This window comes from Carassius auratus, chromosome 48 (genome assembly GCF_003368295.1).
Source record: "Carassius auratus strain Wakin chromosome 48, ASM336829v1, whole genome shotgun sequence".
In the NCBI taxonomy this organism is placed as follows: domain Eukaryota; kingdom Metazoa; phylum Chordata; class Actinopteri; order Cypriniformes; family Cyprinidae; genus Carassius; species Carassius auratus.
In genome coordinates, this window is record NC_039290.1 from 6,733,314 (window position 1) to 6,734,121 (window position 808).

The window sequence follows — 808 nt, forward strand, 5'->3', positions numbered from 1 at the left end:
CCTACTCCAAAGTGCCGATCTGAATCAACTGAGTCGGCGAACATGCTCCGAAGTGCGATCTGAATCAACGGAGTCGCTAACACGCTCCGAAGTGCCGATCTGAATCAAAACAATCAACAAGTACATCTTAAAGAGTTCTATTTTTTTTAGAGAAGAAAGATAAATTTGTACTGACCACAAACTGATAACTGTAGTGTTTATTGTTAGAAAGTTAAATTGTTAAATTCTCTTCTTTTTTAACTTTTCATTCCATCAAAGAATCCTGAAAGAATATCACAGTTTCAGCAGCACAACCCTGATAATAAATCATCATATTATAATGATTTCTGAAGATCATGTGACACCGAGACTGGAATAATGATGCTGAATATCACAGAAATAAAAAAGATTTTAATGTATATTAAAATAGAAAAAATTTGTTTTACTTCATAAATAATATTTAACTTTTTTCAGTGTACTTTTTGATCAAATAAATGCAGTTGTGATGAGTAAACTCCTTAAAAAAAATAATATAATCAGTTTTTCATCAAAATAAATCATTCTGATCCCAAACTCTGAATGGTGTGTGTGTGTGGCACTTACACACTAATCCGCAAAATAATAAAGATGTTAAATACTCACCTTAAGAGGAAACAATGTTGCATCATAATGAAAGGTTGTGTGACGTACACTTTTCTGTAAACTGAGCCAAACATTTTTTCACTGAGTAAAAATATTTACTGTATTGCGGCAAGTTATTTCATACTTAGGTATACTTTTATATGCAATATTACCTTTTCTTTTCATCATCATCTTTAAGAGTTCATGA